This window comes from Lissotriton helveticus, chromosome 4_1 (assembly GCF_964261635.1).
Source record: "Lissotriton helveticus chromosome 4_1, aLisHel1.1, whole genome shotgun sequence".
Lineage (NCBI taxonomy): Eukaryota > Metazoa > Chordata > Amphibia > Caudata > Salamandridae > Lissotriton > Lissotriton helveticus.
This window is the reverse complement of record NC_136063.1, coordinates 621,626,731-621,648,381: the sequence shown is the minus strand read 5'-3', so window position 1 is coordinate 621,648,381 and position 21,651 is coordinate 621,626,731. Positions and strand designations below refer to the sequence as shown.

The window sequence follows — 21,651 nt, the reverse complement described above, 5'->3', positions numbered from 1 at the left end:
CGTGTAAAGCCAGCTGTTTTACCATATGTAACCCCTTGAATATCAAATGAAAGGACACCACACAGGATATATATAAAATATATATGTATATATTTACTAACACACTCCTCTGAACTCTTTATGAGATCAGAGGCCAAAGCACATAACAAGACACTTAGTTAAAATACGTTAAGTTGCACAATTTACGGTTAGGCCCTTGGGGCGAAGCAAACCATATATTAAAAAGTGGTATAAGTACCACGTCATGAGAAAAGGGAAGGCCTAGGGCCTAGGGAATCGCTGGGGCTACACTATCTGAACCTTAGTTTAGAAGTAGGAGGCCCACAGGTGGCGCGTGCAGTGTCTTTACACACACGCGTGAGTCAATGCAAAGTCAATGGGAACTTTGAAGTTAGATTTAGAAGGATTTAGGACACTTCCGGTTTAACTAGGAAGAAACAACTAAAAACCTAGACACTTGGATAGTCAATACCCTTGGGAGCACCGAAGTACTCGCGCTACCTCACCCACGGACGGCGGGTGCATAGGTGTGAAGGTGTGTCGGGTTTCGCCGTTGAGTCCTATGGAGCCTTTGAAGAAAGATGCTGCAGGCGACCAGGAGGAAGATGTCCGGGTGGATCCAAGGGTGGATCGAAGATGAAGAGGACCTGAAAGCAGAGGGGACAGAGTCTGGGTCACTAGCCAGTGACCGGGTGGAACCAGGAAGGAACCAGACGACGTTGAGGAGCAATCAGGTGCTCTCTTGAAGCTTGTCTCTTCAGCCACGTGGACCAGGAGGCATCGAGGATGACCAGGAGCAGGAGGCGAGCTGTCTCATGCAGGATCTCACAGATGGAGGAGTCGACTTCCGGATTGGAGTCAACAAGCCTTGGCAAAAGCAACCCACGCAGGATTCAAAGAAGGCTTCTGGTGCAGACCAGCAAGGTCTGAGGTGCCTCACCTTTGCAGGGAGGCAAGGGCCAGTCTGGAGCAACTAGACCAGCAATGTGATTCAAAAGGATTGTCGTCACAGAGGCTACTAGCCAACGGGCCAGCAACCGGACAACGCGTCAAGCAGAACACAAGCAGAATGGCCCCACGCAGAACTCGTGGAGTGTAGGGGGCTGATCTTCGGTGCAGGTGGAGCTCAGGTTCGGGGTTTCTCAGTCCCCAGTGCACAGCTTCGAGGATGCCTGCACAATTAGCAAGTTGCAGCTTTCCAAGATGTCTGGTCCCACGTGTCTCGTCGCCTCCACGGATCTCAGCTGTGCTGCAGTCGTGAAGAGAGGTTCAGCGAGGTCTGGAAGTCTGGGTCTTGTCAGGCTCTGTGCTCGGGTTCCGGCGGGAACGTCAACAAAGCAAGCCGTTGATTTGCTGGATGGTGCCTGTTGCCCAGGGTGGTCACTCTTTGGCCACAAGGGAGATTCTTCAGTCTTCAGCTTCAGCAGAATGTCGAAGGTCCAGAGTTTCGTGTCAAGTTTCGGTTCAGGATTAATCTAAAGTCTCAGGACTCAGCTCCTACCTTTATACAACTAAAAGGGGCTGGATTACTTTCTAGGTCCCTCCTATGGGTGGGACCAGGAAGGGGGGTGGTTACACCCCCTTTCCTTTGTCCAGTTACGCGCCAGAGCTGACGCTGGAGTGCCCTAGCAACCGGTTTGCCTGGGGCACCTAGTGTGCCCCAGGCAGTGTCTCATTCTATTCAGCCCTCCCTGTCCCAATACACAAAGTCCTGTCTGGGGTGGTGCTCGCACCTCTCCAGGCAGGAAACCTATTGTCCAAACTCCCGTGACTAGAAGGACTCCCAGCAGCAGGAGCTCAGACTTGTGTCGGTGGCAGCAGCGTCCATTTTGTGACGCTGGGGCTCTGGTTAACTTTAACCGGGATAGTCAGCAACAACATGTCTTCTCCCTCTAGAAGGGTGGAATGCTACCCCGGTCACCAGAATTTGCGAGGGGGTAGTATTCCAAAGCGTATGACACCTTACACGACATGTTTGGATAAAGCCAAACCAAAGTTAGCATTTAACCGCGAGGTTCATAATGCACTTAAGAGTATATGGTATGGCAATATCATAGAACAGCTATAAGGACATGGTTCCGAAAGCTGCAGACAGGCTCAGCTCGTGCTAGAGCACCATCTCACATATAACCAAGCACTCTGCCTCCAGGATTGTTAAGGCCTGCCATAGGAGTGACTTATAGGTTACTATGTGTCTATATATAAGTAGGTATAGGACTATTACACCTAAGCAAGGGGTGATTACAAGACCTTGCCCCAGCTGAGTGATCAGCCAGTTGTGTCTATTTGAGTGGCCAGCCAGGGGTCGCATAATACATGCTGCAGCCCCTGGTAGGCCTTGGTTACACCTATGTCCTGAGTACCTAGGGTACACTTCTACAGGGGCTGACAAGGTGAACCAATTCCCAATTGTGTATGTACCTAGAGTACATGGTGTAAATTTAGAGAGAGTGCATCTGGGCTGTGGGTCTGATTAGCAGGCCCACAGCCACATCTAAGTCGAAAACCAGTAAAGCAAAGCAAAAAGTGGGGGTGAACATAGGAAGCAGACCCTACTCTCCTACAAGGACCACTCTAGATTGATGGAACGACTCCGCCTTTTAAACTATGCTGCGCACTCTGCACGCACTCACCATATAGGGGACAAACCCGGAAAGCTGCTGTCATGGCTGATCAGGCAAGAGGCAGCCACCTCGCCCGGGACGTCCATCAAGACCACACGAGGCGATACAGTGCATGCACTGCGTGACATACATAGTGCCTTTGTTGAACACTATTCAGCACTGTACAAGACTTACCTGCATGCTACGGATGCAGCTATCCAAGATTTTCTCTCCACACTAGCATTACTGCAACTAGCGCAGAACCAACAGGAGGAATTAGGCTCCCCCATACTATCGAAGGAAATAAAGGACGGTATCTATTCCCTTTCAAACGGCAAATCTCCGGGTCCGGAAGGACTACCGGCTGAATTTTATAAGGCGTACTAATATATATTGATACCTGAACTGCAGAGGGTCTATTCTAAAGCAGTAGAAGACTCGACACTCACACCCTCGCTGAATAAGGCACTGTTGGTCTCCTTTCTGAAACCGGGTAGAGATCCAGACCTCCTGGGCTCCTACCACCCGCTGGCCTTATTAAACACGGATTAAAAGATACTCGCCTCCGTCCTGGCTAAGAGATTGGCCCCATTAGTAAAGACCCTAATCCACCATGATCAAAACGGGTTTGTCCCAACCAGGAGTACTTCTTTTAACATACGCAGACTGTTCAGGCTTCAGAGGTATGCACCGGAATGCTGGCCACGTTCAGGTTGTCTGGTACTGGACCTGGAAAAGGCCTTTGACTCACTGGAGTGGTCCTACCTAGCGGCAGTCCCGAGCAAATATGAACTTGGAGACGGATATTTGCAGTTAGTGCAACTGTTGTATCAACGTCCAACGGTGCCTGTTCGCACGGATAAACTCGTCTCTGATGCACTACGAGTTCCAAGAGGCAGCAGACAGGGGTGCCCACTGTCCCCGCTGCTCTTCTCCCTCGCCATGGAGTCATTGGAGGCATTGCTCCGAGACCGCGGTACGCAGTGGGGTATCCCTCTAGGGGATGGACTCCATGTATTATCCCTATATGCGGATGACCTGCTGTTATATATTAAAGATCTGCATGCCGTGCCCCCGGCTATCTCCACGCTGTTTCGCGAGTTTGAAACAGTATCGGGCCTTAGAGTAAACTGGGCCAAGTCGGGCATCTACTCTTTCTAAGCCGGCGTGACAGAAGCGGACGTAAATATCAATGGCACCGGTATCCGACCACGTTCAGATATCTGGGAGTCTACATATACAGGTCCCCAGCAGATATGCTGGATGGTAACCTGATACGCGCCATTTCATCTGTGAAGGCACAGATGCCGTTCTAGAGGACCCTCCCGTTAAATGTCATGAGCCGCATCACTTTAGTCAAAATGTCTTACCAAGATTGTTTTATTTTTTTACGAACCTGCCTGTGTATGTCCCGCGCGTGTGTTTCGGGAGTTGGAAGGCTCAATTCGCGGACTGATCTGGAATACGGGAAGGCCTAGAATAGCACTAGAGAAACTATATGCACCGCCTGAGCAGGGGGTCTGGCGTTTCCCCACTTGGTGCTCTATTACCTGGCTGCCCAGCTGCAGTGGGCCGCGAGATGGTTGAGTGGCAGGGATCTGCCGGACACGGCGGCCGAGTCGCCCCCATGGACGCAGTCCCAAATATACAGTCTGTTTCACCCACTTGCGAGACTTCCCCACCCGAAGCAGATTCACATTGGGCTGGCTCACAGATGCTTCCGGAGAAGCCTGCAGCTCACTAGAGACACAATCCCTTATGCCCCGATACTGCCACTTGTCAGGATACCCAGAGCCGGAGGCGCAGTGACAGACGTAACGCTGGCAGCCTGGAATGAGGCTGGGGTGGAAACAACAGGAGACCTATATGCAGAAAACGCTCTTATGCCCTTCGCAGCCCTGGTGGCAGATAGTGGTATATCAGCGGGGCAGTTCCTCCTTCACGCAGCTATTATACGGACTCTGGCGCTGGCATGGGGGGATCTGACAACTGAACCGCCAACCCATCAGCTGATGCAGTACATGCATGTCATGGGGGAAGGGTCGCATGTGGTCCACTGGCTGGTACAGGCCATGCTTGTATACGTATTGAAACCACCGCAAAGCCTCCGCACACATTGGGCAGGGGACAGAGGCAGACCCTGGACTGACAAAGAGTGGGATCGGGTCTTAGCCAGCGCCACACACATTCCACGTAACTCGCGGTTCAAGCTTATACAAACATACACACTTCACAGAGCGTACCACTCACAGGACAAAATAAACAAATACTTCAACATCACAACCTCTGGCTGTTCGAGGTGCCGCCTTCTTGATGCGGACCTACTGCATATGCTATGGTCCTGTCCCCTACTCTTACCCTACTGGCGAGTTATAATAGAGACGCTCACGACCTGCACTAACACCCAGATACCCAAAACATGGGAGGTCTGTATATTGGGGTTTTATGCCCGCAACAAAGCAAACAGGGTGAACTCTAGATTTCGCGATTTAGGCCTCATAACTGCGAAACGGCTCATCACACAATGGTGGAAGCATAAGGATCCATCCGAGGTACTCAGCTGGAAGAGGACACTAGAGGTGTGGGCGCAGGCGGAAAGTACTGCCCTCCACAGGGAAGAAACGGCAGGGTTGCATAAATATCCTATAGCGCAATCCTGGGACGACATTTTCAAAGCCTTCACACACCCTCATGCCCTACCACACGCACCACCCCCACAACAGGAAGGTGACGCCATCTGAAGTCTCGGCTGGTGGGTACGGCATGTCAGCGATAGTGTCGAATGGCACTGCACCTATAGGGCTAGAACACAACCGTGCGGACCTCGGTAACATTCCACAGGTACACATTTAGCTATAAGTCACCCTGGCGTCCTCATGACTGTGGTCGGAACAGACAATGCAGCCAGCACTCGCTATAAACAAACCAGCTCAGCAGCTATCCAATTCATTTGGCTAACACCCTAACGATCTTAAGTCACATTTAGCATCCGATATCTTTACCAGTTATTTCCCCCATTCTCTGTTTCTTCTCCCCTTTCTTTATTTTTTTTTCTCTTCTTTAGTTTTCAGTTGAAGTTCACATTTTGCAAACTTATCAAAATCGCAATAAGCTAATCTCTATTATCATTCACTTCTACACGAACATAACATACAAGTGTAAATGCGAGTTGCACCTTGGGGTGTACGGGAAACACTGTAGGGTGCCTCCCAGCTGCCTAACGCACCCATGCAGAGGCGCCTTCTGAATACATGTTATGCACCCAGGGAGCATATATTGATATGTCAGCAGAGACAACGGACTGCGGACACAGTTTGTACCTATGGTATCTTATATATGTACACTGCCATGTGAGCTGCAGATATGTGTTCGTTTTGACTGTTTGGTGTCAACACTCAAATTTACACAGAGGCATCTTATTCTCTGTAACCTAACGTTTGCAGTGTTGTGTTGTGAATGTATAATATAAAGAAAAAAAATGCAATAAACTTATTTGAAATAAAAATTCAGAGAGTTAGGGAAAGAGATAGGTTTTCAAGTTCATCTTGAAGATCAACGAGTCCTGGATATTCCGAAGGGTGAGAGGGAGAGCGTTCCAGGCAACAGCAGTTTTTCACGCCAAGGAGCTGCCTCCAAGCCTCTGAAGTTGGAAGCGGAGGACCAGAGCAATGCACTTGGACAGAGAACGCAGATGGCATGCTGGGGTGGAGAAGGCGAAGAGTTTCTGTAAGTAGATGGGACCAAGCCCATGAAGAGCACGATGGGCCATGACCATGGATTTGAATTTAACCCGTTCAACCACCTGCGGAACGCCTGTGATCACTACCTGAGCAGAAGAAGAGGATGATGGGAGCCATATCTGTTGAACCCGTCCTTCCAGGACTCAAAGGAATGAATTCTCCCATTCTCTGAATCATGGGTGTAATTTTTTTTTTTTAATGTATTCATTTTATTAAACCGGCTCATAAATATCACTAGATAGATAATGATTACACACACATCATTGGGTTAAGTTTGACAGTATCGTTATTACATGATGAATTCACGAGATTGCAATTACATTGGAAACAATCAAGTAGTGTCTTTGGCTGCTCTACCATAGATATGAAATGGGCTGTGTCTGGCTTACATTTGGGTCTTGAAGGCATAGGTGGTTTTGTTTAAGGATGGTAACATTTCCCTATATTTTCGCCATGGAGACCATGTCTTTTACCACTTCTTCAAGCATCCCCTGCTTTTATATACTACTTCCGCTTGTTGGCACCAATCCAAGTCGGACTCCCATTCTGTCACTGATGGGGGGAGGGACGCTTCCCATCGTCTTGCTATATTATGTTTTGCCACTCCTGCCGAAAGTGCCAACCAGAGCCCATTATGTCTAGGCCAGTCCCCCTCTCCTTTAATCATCAATAGTAACCACCTGGCATCTAGCGATATCTCCATCTCCAACAGCCTTGACATTAACGCTGTTACTTACTTCCAGAATGAGTTAATGACTGGGCAGTCCCATGGTATATGGAAGAAGGAACCCTCTTGTTGACAGCCTCTTGCACATAGTGCTGTCTGAGCCTTCTCCTATCTCTGTAAGGATGTGCAGGGGTAGTATGTGCGATGTAATATTTTAAGCTGCATCAGACTGAAGCATGCTCGGATCGCTACATCTCTGGGGCTCTGCAGGGCCTCCGACTATTCTTCATCATCAATGTTACCCAGGTCATCAATCCATGCTCTCCTAAGGGAGGTTAGCGGGTCCAGGGCACTATACTTTAGTTTCTGGTATATTGTGGACATTGCTTTGTCTGAAATAGGGTCCGCTAATAGCCTATCTTCTAGCAGTGAATGATCAGGGATAGTCATGACTCATTGTATGCAGATTTGTAGAGCATGTATGAATCTTATATATGAAAATCTTTGGGGGGGTCAGCGCATATTCTTGTGGGAAGTCGTCGAAGGAGAGAGGCCCCCCATCTCTCCTCACATCTCCCAGATGCTCAATGCCTAGGGTCTGCCATCCCCTGAATCCCTCAAGCACGGCCCACCTCCCTCAACCAGTCACCCTGTCACAAGGGCGTCATGCCAATCAGTCGGCCTTGCCATTCTAGGTACCTGTGTGCCTCATTCAAGCATTTGAATACTACTGCTGTGTGTGCTGTCCAATCTCGACCTGTCTTTTGAGCGTATAGGAGAGGCTCATAGTTCCCGCCCGGCTTTGCGTCTCTATCTACTCTATAAGCTGGTTCCTCTCTAGCTACAAAGGCCCAGTCATTTATTACCATGAGTTGCGAGGCCCAGTAGGAGAGTTTAATGTCTGGGACCTCCAGACCTCCCCGTGGACCCCTCTTTGCAATTTCTGTAGGGCTATTCAAGGCGTGCCTCCTTGCACGCCTTGTGTGCATAATTCTTGGGCTATCTGTTTGGAAAGGGCGGGTGGAATCGTGTAGGCGGTATTTTGCAGAGTGTATAAGAGGTGCGGCAGGGTCATCATCTTATACAATGCCACTCTGCCCATTAAAGTCAGCGGCAGAGTGCATCAATGTTTTATGTCAGTATGAACTCTATTCAGCTGGGGGAGGAGGTTTATTTGCAGGAATGTTTGTTGGTTGCGCATTACATAAATGCCCAGATATTTGAAGCCTTTAATAACTAACTGGGCTGCACAGCTTGCCAGGAGTCTCTAGGAAGGACCCAACATGGGGAATATTACTTACTTGGACCACTTTAAGGGGTAGCCTGAGTAGCTTCCAAAGAGCTAAAAAATGTGGAGAAGAAGGGTCTCAATAAATATAGGATTATATCATCAGCATGCAGGAAGATGAGTTCCTCCCAGATGCGTTCCCCTATCCCCCTGGCTCCACAATGCCCCAAATCATCGGGTCTACTCTGATCCAGTGCGCCAATGGCTCCAACGCCAGAGCAAAGAGCAAATAGCAGAGGCGACAAGAGGCAGACATGTCTAGTGCCTCTGTGCAGCTTGAAAATTCTTGATAGTGCTTTGTTGACCCTTACTCTGACTAATGGATCTCGGTAAAGCAATCCTACCCAGCTACAGAATTTTGTGCCAAAGCCCAATCGGGAGAGCACGGTGAATAAATAGGGCCACTCTAAACTATCAAAGGACATTGAGGCATCTAAAGACATCAGCGCTGTCTGTTGGGACGAAGGGCCTCCGTCAAGTGTAAGACTCTGTATAGCCGCCGCAGATTATGGCGGGTGCTTCTATGTGGCATGAAGCCAGACTGGTCTACATGAATAATGGTGGCCAGGACCGTCATTATTCTGTTTGATAAGGCCTGGGAAAGCACCTTAGCTTCCACATTCAGCAGTGAGATAGGTCTATATGAGCTGCAGCTCTGTGAGGGCCTACCTGTCTTATGTATTACCACTATTGTGGCTGTGCGCTGATCACCAGGCAGCAAGCCTCCCTCCTTAGCCACCTCAATCATTCTAAGCATAGGTTGTGTCATTTTTTAAGCTAGGCCCTTAAAGATCTCGACCAGAAGTCCATAGAGACCCACTGCTTTCCTGCACCTCAAGGCTCCCAAGGCACAGGAGAGTTCCACCTCTGCAATATCAGCCTCCAAGGCATCACTGATTGTTGGAAGTGAGACATCCACCAGGAACTCCTCGCAGTCCCTGCTAGTTCTTCTGCTGAATGGGTCATAGAGACTGTCATAGTAGGAGGCAAAAGACTCAGCAATTCCCACAGTTGTTGTCTGGAGAACACCCCTTTCGTCTCTGACTCCCACCACCCATGATCTCTCCTTCTCTCTAGCCAGGCCAATAGTCTAGAGACCATGTCCCCTACATTGTACAGTCAGCGCTGCGTGGCGAGTGCATACGTCTGCACTGCATTTTCCGCTAGGGCAAGCAGCTCTTGCTGGCGTGTGACTAGTCTATGCCGTCACTCTGTACTTCCGCCAGCAATCACTTCTCACTGCAGCGACTGTATTTCTTGTTCAATGGTTTGATGTTTCAGTAAGTCTTCCTTTTTTTTCTCCGCTATCAATGCCTCGGCTTCCCCCCGCAGCACTGTTTTAAAGGCCTCCCAGAGGATTTGAAGGGACTCCACCGATCCCTCACTTTCTTTGAAATATGTGAGTGAGTAAGAGAAGAGATTGGCAACCAGGCAATAGAACAGAGAGACCGGGCGCTCTACAAAAATATAGAGCACATGTAATAATACAGCACAAATGTATGCTGGTGCTCCAAGGGTAGAGTGGTCGGCTGCGTTTTCAATCCCATTTCCTCCGGAACCAGGTTTATATATACAAACCACTGTTCCAATGGTAACAGGAACTGCAAGTGCACCTGGGACTGTACAACCAATGGATGTCCCAGGAACACAAGTACCTGAATTTCCTTCTATCATGTTTTGATTCACTTTAATAGTGAATCAAACATTCCCATCATGCTCTGGTCCTCTTGCACAGGGGAAATTCATATCATACCAGGGCTTGTACTTACTGGTGCAGTACTCATTCCAGTATTACCATCTGCAGCCTTAGGTCCACCTCCCTCTGTTCGAATCTCATTATACGGAGGTGGTCGCTCAGACATGAATACATCTAAAAGATTATTACTAGTATCACTATGTTTGTCTTTTTCTCCAGATTCTCTTGTTTTATCCTTCTTTCACTCCTTCTATCATGTCATGTCTCCGTCTTTTCTACTCTGCATCCCACCTCACATCTGCATAAGTGCGCTCTGCCATCTTCACTCATCCTGGTATATCGCTTTTCCCCTGGTCTGAGCCACACGCTCACAAGTGTTAAGCACTTCAAATTGTGTGGGTTTGGGTTGTGGTTTCATCTCATATAGAATTCTCCTCAAATTTTCAATAATTCTCAGATTAAATGTACCATAACCTGGAGATGCCAGTTCACCTTCTTTCTCATTTAACTTCTGCCATTGTTCAAGCCAAATATAAGTGTGTAACACTACATTTGTCACCATATAATGACCTGCAGTGTCTTCGGGCGGGGCTTCTTCGCCCTCTCTAAGAGGTATCTTAACATCTCCTCTAAACAAATCTCATACAACTTCAAAACATTTCTTTTTCAGTTAAAATGTATTCGTTTCAACACAAAAATCTATATTTTATTTGAAAATCTCATTCTGGATCATCAATCAATAACAGCGTTGCACCTCTTGACATGGGAAGCCAATAATAGGGGCTTCTTCCCCTCTATCTGAACATCACCTCTAAACAAATCTCATACAACTTTAAAAAATGTCATTTTCAGTAAAAAAATCTATATTTTATTTGAAAATCTCACAACTTCTCCACAATAAGCGCTACATTCACACAATCTAAAACATTACCACATCCTAGCACACAATCTCTGCGAGACACCACTCAATTGCCATAAACACTGCAAGCTAAGCATCAGCCGTTTACACACAACCCTATTGATACTCACTACTCCACTGTTACAACTCTCTCTTGAACTACTGGAACATCACTTGCCCTGAATCTCCAAGTCGTAATATGGGCACTAGGGATTTAGATTGGATCTGGACTAATCAAAACTAATAGTTTTCTAACCCCTCTACTTCAGGTACTAACCATCCTCTGCTAACATCTGAGAACACTCTGGGCCGTTCCTTCCAATTCTACGCTAGTCAATAGACCTTTTAGTAGCCTGAGAGGAAAAGGGGTTAACGACAATTTAAATCTTAAGGTACTGTTTAATCATTAGGGCCACATAATAAAAAGTCAGAGTGAGTAACTTGAAGTTAAAAGGTTTATTACAAACTCAGAGCCAGACTAATATAAATCAAGCCCGAAAACATAATGTAAAAATATAAGATTACAAAGGAAGGCCAAAGCGGCGTACAATATTGGTCCTCAACAGCAAAGTGCATATAAGGATTTCTGTTGTAGCTATGCAAAATATAAGAAAAAGGATTTGATGACTAGACGAATGGTTTTGATCCTTCTCTTCATACATGGAAAAGATTTGCAACTTCTACTAAACTCCACGCTAAACTAGGGATAGGGTTAACCCTATTGAATCAAGGAAGCAAGAAAGATGTCAGCATCAGAACCTCTGTAGAAGTTTTAAAAGTAGACAGTCATGTACAGCAGGATGCTACACAATCAAAGATGTAGAGTAAATTGGGGATGTGAAATGCACTCCTTTTTTGCTCTAGTTTGTGCTTTCTGTCAGTTGTAAATTTGTTTTATCCGTGGTGTGCCGGAAGGGGAGGAGCGGCCAGTCTCCACAGCGAATAAATTGAATAGAACTAATGACAAACGTCAATAGGCCCTTTCCGCACTACTTTCAGCAGAAATCCATCTGCTACTTGTTATCAAAATTAAACTGCATATACTTTTGTAATTTTCAACAAGTTTATTGGTTTGAATTATTCCTCAAACAATGTAATAATTGGTTTTTCTTCTTTTGTTACAAATGAAATCTTTGTTGCTTCTTTGTAGTGTGATTTACACAATTAATTGAATTGAAATGACTGACATTCATAATTTAAAAAAGAAAGAAAATTTTCCTGTCCCAATGCATTTCGGGATGCTAATCCCTTCATCAGGGGCACTGTAAAACAATTTGAAAAAACTAGTTTAGCCTTAGGCTATTGGCACACTCAATAGGCATGTTACTGTACATTACATTCTACAAATTAATGTTATTTACAACATGCTCAAAAAAATCATATGAAAAAAGGTTCAGTATAGTACTGTGTTTTGATACATCTACACAAACATATGCTAATACTTCCTCAGGTTATCAGGGTCATGCGTATCATAGAGTTTTAAATAGACCAAGGTATTTGAAAATGCTTACAATGCTGTGAATTTGTTGATGCAAAACAAAGTAAACCCGAGCTCTTACGTCTGTTGCGTGATTGCTGATTGGATATTAAAAATGTAGATCACCATAGAATACACACTCACCATAGTTACTCACTATTGTATGGATTTTTAGGAAGGTTTTCAGTAATGGAGGGTCAAAAAGGTGTTCCAGATAACGCCTGAAAAGACAGGTGCATGCTGATGATTAATGAACTATTCCAATAGTATAGTGACAAAATGAAGAAGGGCTAAGAAGCTGTATGTCATACCGTGAAGAAAAATACTGTGAAATCAAGTAGCCTTTGTTGGATAAACTTGACGATGAGACTGCAAAAAGAGCACACTGGAATGAGACTTTAATTAGTCTGTGAGTAAAAACTTGCAGCAAAGTTAAGAAGGTTGGATAAGTATTACCTGATAAACTGTGAATGAATCAGAAGAAGTATTGAAAGATGATCGCTCCTGATTATTGTCGAGGTTCCTACATAAGGGATATAAAAGAATGTAAGCTAAACGCTAAACTGAGCAGCAATGAAACGCTATGCGTTTTAAGTCTGAAGTACCTGATAGCAACTGACGGTGTCTTGCTGTGCCGGCATTTCTATGGTAAACGCTTTGGTTATGTGGTGCTGTGAGACATAAACAATATAAATTGATGATTGGTATCTTGTATATCAATAATAACCGAAGGTGTCCAAAAACCTAAGCAAAGGAATTTACCTTGCCGACGTTAGAGAAAATTATCGCTCACGCGGCGGTTCTATTGGCATGATTGAAGCATTGACAAGCTATGCCGTGGTCAATAAACTGACGCGTCTTCTAAAAAGCAAATAAATGAGTTCAGAGTTTGCATATTATATATAATGCACTGGCGCGAACCGCGGTGCTGTTTCATGTTAATAGCGTCTCTAGGTACCTGTTGAGGAAAGCTGCATGTAGACTCCTTCGATGATCAGGGCTCTATCTTGGTGCTGCGGTATTCCAGTGTTTCTCTTAACCGGATGTTTGGTGTATCGGGTTCTATCGATGCTGCTGTGAATTAAACTGCCCAAAGGGGAAAATGTGAAATAAATACCGAGCTAGCCATGTGCGTGCTGCCGATTAAATGCCTTCAATAAGTACCTGTATTGAGAAGCTGATATTGAATTGTATTCACGGTCGGTGCTCTCTGCTCAAACGGCGTTTTCCCGGGCTCTCTCCATGTCGAACGGTGCGAAAATAAACGACGGACTGCGGAAGTAGTCCGTTCACTTAAAACAGAATCCTTAATGAAAATCGAAGACGGAAATATCCGGTCAAAGTTGGGAAAAAATGGAAAACAGACTAGGAAAGTGATCAGAATCTGAAAAATGTTGACTTGAACAATAATACTAAATAATATAAAAAATTCTGCCGCGTCGCGGATATGCTAAAAAAAGTGAAAGTAGTTAGTAATTAATGCATGACAGATGCAGTGATCTGTTCTCTGTGAGAAATAAAATCAAGTGCCTGATAAAGAATGAGCTGATGTTTTTTAACCCTTATTAAGTAACTTATTGTATGTTACTGTGATAAACGTTTAATGAATTTCGGTTGAGGGGCAAACCTCAAGGATAAATACAGGAAACCAAAGGATCCCTCACTGTAAAAAATGTGTGGAACTATTATGATCTTGCTGTGTGTGCTTACCGATGCCAATCTTAAGTGTACATGAGGAGTTTTATGGCTCGAGAAGCTGAGTGATCAGTTCAAATAAATATGATCATTAGCCAATGCTACAACCTTTAAATGATTACGCATGTGACTCGTTCCTGTGTCATTACTAAAGCATGTTCTCCATGTGATGCAAGAGGATGAAAAAGAAGTTCATATATAAAGCATTTATAAAAAGCATAACATATCAATTTTGTCGTTAAGTCCCTTTGGGGTTTGAGTTTGTAAATAATCAATCCACCATATCTCTCTACGTGACAACAGGTTCTCATTGTTCCTATCCGGTTTCTGTTGAATCTGCTCCAGGACTTGAAATCTTAGTTGGGGGATTGTGTGCTTCATTTCTGTCCAGTGAGATACCAAGCTCGAAGTTAGGGTCTTGTTGCGTATTCGGCTTTTATGTTCGGTTATTCTTACTTTAATCTTGCGCTCTGTTTTCCCTATATACAATTTGCCGCACGGGCATTTGATGCTATATATCACAAATGATCAAAACACAGTACTATACTGAACCTTTTTTCATATGATTTTTTTGAGCATGTTGTAAATAACATTAATTTGTAGAATGTAATGTACAGTAACATGCCTATTGAGTGTTGAGAGAGATGAAGGGATTAGCATCCCGAAATGCATTGGGACAGGAAAATTTTCTTTCTTTTTTAAATTATGAATGTCAGTCATTTCAATTCAATTAATTGTGTAAATCACACTACAAAGAAGCAACAAAGATTTCATTTGTAACAAAAGAAGAAAAACCAATTATTACATTGTTTGAGGAATAATTCAAACCAATAAACTTGTTGAAAATTACAAAAGTATATGCAGTTTAATTTTGATAACAAGTAGCAGATGGATTTCTGCTGAAAGTAGTGCGGAAAGGGCCTATTGACGTTTGTCATTAGTTCTATTCAACACAATCAAAGATGTCATGAGTCACGTACAGCAGGAAGCTACACAATCAAAGATGTCACGAGAGGTCTGCACCTTTCTTAGTCTATAGGGAATGTAACTAAATCCAAGGTGGGTTCACTAATTAAAATGCACACAGAAGATTCGAGCGATATGCCCCCATACATATCACAGTATGTTTCCAATTCTGAGAAAAGAACTTGGTGCCTTGAGCACTACTGACGTATTCTAGTCTCCGCTTCCAAAGCATCCTTGGTCCCTCCCTTCAACTGATAGTACCAACTGGTAGCATTCCCTTTTTCTTAATTACAATTATTTGACCTTGCCAGTTTTTCCTTGCCTCACTGTCACTGAAATACAATGTGCTTTTCCCTAAGTAACAAATGCCTTGTACTGCACCTGCAAAGGAGAAACATGCAGAAAAACAGCTTTCACCTTAATATTCAATGTCTCAACTGTAAATTTTAGGCTAAAAATCACACTAACTTACCTGTTAGACTAAGGTTTCTTTAAATGCATATTAACTTACAACCTACAGATAATCCAATAAATGAAATCTATAATAAAGGAATCAATCGCTTTTTGTACTGTACTCTTATATGTAGCACAATAAACAAATACGTGTATTATTAAGCAAGAACGACAACTGGCCACAATTTTTAAAGAAAACATTGAATACACATAATTCATTCTCACTAATCCCTTGCGAATGAACTGCATTAAATGTATTTTAGGGCACCACTTTACAATCTAAGCCTACAGAAGATTAGTATCAGCAATCCATATGTTTCTGAAGAGGTAGAATGTTACTATCCACACACATACATGTCAAAAAACACAATAGATACACTTTCTATACCTATGATACACCACATATCATTAGTATTATTGCATCACACAAGTACATGATGCCAAATGTAAATATTTATGTGGCCTAACCAAATGTAGAACGATGGAGCCAAAATGATGCTACTCCAACAATAAGCCATTACAATCCACCTTATACAAAAGTACTTAATCCAACTGGGTATAACAGAAAGCTAAGAAATATAATTTTTTTTTAATGTAAAGCTCATTCTAATTGTAGGAGAGACTCTGACGGCATAGCTCATTCTCGGAGAATCGATTGTCCACACATTCTGCTAAATGACAAAAGTGTGCCCAAGGCCATCATTAGAAGATGACTACTATTACTTTAGCACATGAGTCCTGCCAGGACCAAGAAACACTTGCATATCAGGCTGTGGCGGCTGGTAGGGAACGTGGGTGGCAGGGTTAGGGGGATGGGGTTTAAAGATATATCTTTTTAAAACACAACTTTTCTGCCGTCTCTGATCATCATCTCTGCTTCTCCTCTCTTCCTGACTCCAGTCTGGAAGAAGCAGGAAGCGAACAGGCTCCCCAAAGCCAATCCCAATGCTGCAACGCAGCATTGTGATTGGTGCTGAGCTATTTGGATTGGTGCTCAGATGGGGACAGGGAGCCTGTGCATGTTCCCCACCAGGTTGTGCATTACATTCTGGTGGGGAACATGCAAAGTGTGTGTGACTGTTTGGCTGGTCCACGACGGTCAGCCAAGCAGCCATGCACACTTAGTGTGCATAAACCACTCCTCTACCCTGAGCCATAAGCCTCGCCTCACCCTTACCCAGCTCTGCAGCAACAAAAAATAAAATGATAATAACATTGTTATTAGCATATTATTTTTCCCTTTTTTACTGCTCTAAGAGCAGTGTGGTGACTCTCTTCCGCCCTGGCAGAGGAGCCGCCCTTGATATCCGGAAGATGATGGTGTCTGCTAAGGTAACCATTTGATCTCAACAATTGTTACCCTGTTACTGGATTCTCTTAATTGGAAAAAAGACTAGACTGGGAAGTAAGCCAGACTGTTAAAGAAATCCTTTTTTACGAGACTAGCTACCAAGTTATTGACAACATTTTCAGTACCAGACCTGCGACTTGTATAGTGTCTGCAATTCTATTCGCTTCCTTGGCAAACACAAACATGACTTCTGAACCTTCTTGATATATCAACAGAGCTATGTGCAACTGATCACATGACAAGTGCCAACGCTGTAATAGCAAATATGAAAATTGATCTTCAAATTGTATGTCGTTTTAATTAAAGACTGAATTCAATTAATTAAGACCGGTTTTGTACTGCGTGTACCAAATTGCATCTCAACTGACACATAACCATATATAGAACGTTGTACAGTTTCATCTCTTCCTCATATAAAATATAACTTACATACTCTCACGATCTGACCGATGGTTAGTTGTGCAGAGACTCACATTGTGCAGCAATGTGAAGAGCTTTCGACAAACTGCCCGAACCAGTGCTTGAAATGGAAATATAGGAGTGCAGGCACTCACTATCCTAGAGTACCTGATAGCTAGTCAGAAGAACTCAATTGCCTCACTTTTGCTCTCGTTATAGAGATGTATTATGTTTTTAAGACAGCTTCAATACTCCATACCACTATGGGGATAACATCTCTTTTTCCAAGAGGATCATCTGTACTGCACGGTGGAGAGGAGTTCTGCATGTACATTTTAAGCTTTAGAATGGAAAGGTGAGTAAGAAATTTCCAGTGGCTTACAAAATACTTAGTGAATAAAAATCTTGGGTCTCTCTGAAAAGGGGGAGAGAAATTGCTCTTCTTGACATTTTTGCCTTGTTGGCTGATTTCATCTCATTGGGTACTATCCCCTTCCTACAACTCAAAGGGAGAGGTGACTGGTGACCCAGGGCTTATGGGTAAGGGCTGCCGCAATAAATATTTTCCACCACTTTGCCAGCTGCTTCCTTCAATATGCTTCAGATTTTAGAAATAACGCAGACAACATAAATGTAGTGTTTCACCTCACAGCTGACCAGGAGCCAGACCTGTGTTATATCAACAAAGCTGCCTGGATGCCCCAAACTTGGATAAAGGCAAAGGCAAGACAGAATTCACAGAAAATGAATGTAAAGCTAAACCACAAACATATAAGTGGGAATCCCAACATCAAGCCAGCTGAAAAGCTATTATGGCATCAAAATTAAATTCCTGTAGATTCTAGGAAAGGAACATGTTACACCCATATAAAATTAACTTTATCGGCTACCAGTTCAGGCTCAGGAAGTTGCTGGTTGGTTCCATCAACACTCGTTTATGAGGACCGGTACTCTTTGCCATTCTCCCACAGATGGCAGTCCTGAAGTCCTAATCACAACTCTCCTGTGGTGTTTTTACCTGGTTGTGTCATTATTCTGGCTTCTAAAATATATTAGGGATGGTTGCAATGTCACCACGTCCACATCAGACTCATTCATCTAATCCAACTCATGGGACTCATATGGGATTGAAGGGAGGCAGCAGTGCAGTTGTGTGCAGTGCAGCTGCCCTATCAATTTGCATGGTGTCACTGTGTGTCACATGATAATGACTCCGTTTACATGGCCACACTGTGAAGTGCAGCTAAACTATCCTACACTGCCACAGATCTTGAATCATTCTTTGTTTCGTCAGAAAATCTTATCCAATGTTTTGAGCTCAGTCACCTTTGCACTTGAGGTTGTTCATTTCAATCATCTCTCTTTTCCATTTTCTGGTCTTCTTCATCTTTCCACAATCACAATTCCTTAAAACAGATAACTTCTAAAAAAAACCTGATAATACTAGAATTAGACCTATTACACTTGGAATAAGTATTATTATGGATCTCACCGCCTTCTTTAGTAAACCCCCACCCACAGATCAAAATCACTCAGCACTCAGTTCCTTTTCCAATTTTACAAACCGTAAACTAAGCTTTTTTTACCACAGCTGTCATAAATATCTCTAAATATAGAATCAGGTCCTAACATAAAACTTCTGGCAACTATTTAACTAAACTCACTCATTCCAGCCATAAGTGAAACACACCCTTCATCACGTTTCTCTCGCATCATATATATAACTCCCTTCCTCTCTTGAACAATCCTAAGGCTAGGATTTTCGGATCCAATGTCAGTTTCTTCCAGTAATTAAAGTTACATTGCTTCAGCTGTATTCTTACTAATTCTCTGTCTTTTTACATTAAATTCCCTAATAAAGTTACTTTCCCCATCAGTCAGTTTACACCCACTCCTTTCATTGGTACTGTTAGTATTTAAGCTATAGTGCATAATAGATCTATTATGTTTATTAGTAGACACCACATTTTCTATTTCAGGCATTATATCCAAAGGAAGATTGCAATCCACTTTCAATTCTTCAAGTTCTGTCCAACATACTGAACATACATAATACATGTCAGGAGATCAGAAAGAGGAACATGTGTATATCTAAAACCTACTGAGACAAATTATAGTAAGTATGTGCCTATATCACACTTAGAAATATTCATAATAGACCTACTGCGTTAGCAAACCAGCATAAGTATTTTCTCTGAAATATTTATTAGAATGAGCTCTGTGATCTAACTTCTATCTTTTGTAATATTATTATGTTGTGATATATTTTTGGTATTTGAAGCATGCCCAAACAGATAAGGCAGGCTCACGGATATACCAATTAAAATGAGTAAAATGTAACGCATAATACTATTTAGCGACAAGCGAAATTATTTTTCTTCTCTAAAAGTTGCTTCTAAAATAATATTGGAACAATCTAAGGGCCAGATGTATGAATCTTTTTTGATGTCACTAACCGTTTGCAACAGCAAAAAAAAACTTTTGTTTATGTAGAAATGCCAAATTTGCTATTCTGTGACCTATTACCAAGTCGCAAATTGGATTTGCCATTTGGTTTCAGAAAGGGTGTGTTTTGGGTGTCCCTTCCTAATAGCGACTTGCAGTGGTATGTGTGAATGTTTTGTGACTAAAATGTAATTGCAAAACATTTGCATTTTACCACCATTCCTGAGATGGTGGTAATGGTGGTAACCGATTTGCAAATGGGAAGGGGTCCCCAGGGGACCCCTTCCCTGTTATGAATGTTGTTGAAACATTCTTAAGAGCAGGCAGCAGTCCTATAAACCTCTGCCTACTCTTAAAAAATAAAAATGTAAATGTAATTTTTTTTTACAATGCATCCCGTTTTCCTTTAGAGTAAACAGCTACATTTTTAAAAAAAAACATTGATTTATTTAAAAGCAAACGCAGACATTTTGGTCTGTTGACCCCAGCAGGCTACCATTCCTGTGATTGTTGCGATTCCCAATAAGTTGCAAACCGAGACCTACTTCATCGATATTAATGAGGTAGGTCTAATTGCGACCCACTGGGAATCACTAAATGTGTTACACACACATTTGTACATCGCTGTTTGCGATTACCAAATAGTAAATCTTGACCACCTACCACTTTGCTAAGCTCGCGCTGCACTAGCGCTGTGTTTTTATAACTTCCCAGTTCTGTATTTGGGTTCGTATTTTTATTTGCACTTACCCTTGCTTTTAACTTGCTGCTTCTAGCTGCTTCTAGCGCGCGCCCTCTGGCCCCTTACTGCATTTAAAAAAAGCGCACTCTGTGCCTCCAAGCACCACCACTTTGGTGGGTCCGGGTTCTGGGGATCTATTCCGGGCGCCATTTTGGTTTGGGGCACTTCATCCGGCGGCGGCCGCCATCTTTGAGCGGACTCGCGCGCGTAGGGTGACGGGAGAGCCTACTTAAAGTCGCTCCCTCACGCGCAGCGTGACGCGCAGGCGGACGCCCTCGCTTAGCCTGAGTCGTGCCGGAGTCCTGCCCGTCTGCGCCCGTCAGCGTCCCGGAGGCGTGGGGGCGGCGGGGGACGCCGGTCCGGCGACATTCTGGCGGCGATGATTTGTTACTCCTCTGCGATGTTGCGGGATATGCGGGGCCACTCTAGCTCCTGCCGCTCCGTTTTTCCGGGGCGATTTAAGGGTAAACGACGTTGCCCGGGTTGTGGCTGGACGCCTTCCTGGACCCGTGCCACTGTCCCTCATCCAGCAACAGCTGGCGTACAGCATCTCTGCTTGTTGCTGAATACGAGGTCGGTAGGTTGCCATACCCTGCATATTTACGACCTTCTTGTTAGGGAAAATCCCCTATGTCTGCTACTGACCGAAACCTGGTTGGGAGAGGCTTCCAACCCGGATGTCTTCTCAGCCATTCCTTCGGCGTACAATATCTTTCGGCAGGATAGAGGGAAGGGAAGAGGTGGGGGAGTGGCGGCAGTGGTGAAAAAGAGCGTTTCTTGCTCAGTGCTTCCCCTGAACCCCATTGGGAGCACTGAGTCGCTCGCCTTCACGCTCAGACTGTCCCCGGGCCAGGCTCTGAAGGTGCTGCTGGTTTATAGACCACCAGGCCCTGTGGGTTCCTTCCTGGAAGATCTGCAGACATCTGTCTCTGAGTTGGTGCTGACCTCACAGCATTGCGTCGTGGCTGGTGATTTCAACTTCCACCTTGACGTAGCGGACGACCCGGATGCGGCCAAATTGTTGGATATTACATCTCCGCTGGGTCTTATACCGTTCGTGTCAGGGCCAACACATGAGAAGGGGCATACCCTGGATCAGGTGTTTTCGTCTGTCCCTCTTATGGAGGTTGATACCCTGCTGGTGCTCTGGACCGATCACAGGCTGATCAGATTTTCGGTGCTGGAGAATGCGCGGCTGGATAACAGCACATCTGTCTTGTTGAGACCAGCC

At 44.3% G+C, this 21,651-nt stretch overlaps 2 long non-coding RNA genes across 2 annotated transcripts in view; one reads left to right on the top strand and one right to left on the bottom strand.

Annotated features, from left to right (window-relative positions):
• The window catches only part of LOC144827264 (uncharacterized), a 363,221-nt gene that overhangs the window by 282,880 nt on the left and 58,690 nt on the right, over positions 1 to 21,651 (top strand). The gene's annotated exons all lie outside the window — the stretch shown is intronic.
• Positions 11,997 to 13,638, bottom strand: LOC144827263 (uncharacterized). The gene is made up of 7 exons (XR_013610104.1): positions 13,534 to 13,638; positions 13,328 to 13,455; positions 13,132 to 13,230; positions 12,975 to 13,040; positions 12,826 to 12,892; positions 12,681 to 12,738; positions 11,997 to 12,590 (listed from the first exon to the last, which is right to left on the bottom strand). It is a non-coding gene; the product is annotated as an uncharacterized LOC144827263 (long non-coding RNA).